Here is a 628-nt window from a genome sequence, read left to right on the forward strand (position 1 = left end):
GAGTCTTCGAAGCCATATACATTCTTGGGCTGCGAGTGTTGAAGCTTTATACTCTGCTTCGGTAGTAGACAAAGGCACTATTGCTTGTTTCTTGTTGCACCATGAAATGCTTGTGTCTCCACACAAGAACACAAAACCCGAAGTCGATTTTCGATCATCTAAATCTCCACCAAAGTCAGCATCTGTGAAACCATGAAGAGAAACCTTGGCATTATACTTGTACATCAGTCTCATGCCAAGTGTTGTCTTCACATACTTCAATATATTCTTTGCTGCTTCTAGATGTGGCTTCCTTGGTTCCTGCATAAACCGGCTTACAAGACCAACCGCAAAGGTAATATCTGGTCTTGTAATTGTTAAGTATAAAAGACTTCCAATAAGAGAGCCATAAGGTCGAGGATTGGCTAACAAGGATCCTTCATCGCGTTTGAGCCTTATGTTAGTATCCAGTGGAGTGGAACGTGCCTTTCCTTGGTGTACTCCAGACCTGTCAACAATCCTTTTTGCATAACCTTGTTGGCTGATGAATATTCCATCCTTTACCCTCTCGACCTCTAGACCAAGAAGTGATTAAGCTCGCCTAACTTCTTCATCTCAAACCTCACTGACATATCCTCTTGTAGACGAA

Source organism: Brassica oleracea, chromosome C8 (genome assembly GCF_000695525.1).
Source record: "Brassica oleracea var. oleracea cultivar TO1000 chromosome C8, BOL, whole genome shotgun sequence".
NCBI classification, from domain to species: Eukaryota; Viridiplantae; Streptophyta; class Magnoliopsida; order Brassicales; family Brassicaceae; genus Brassica; species Brassica oleracea.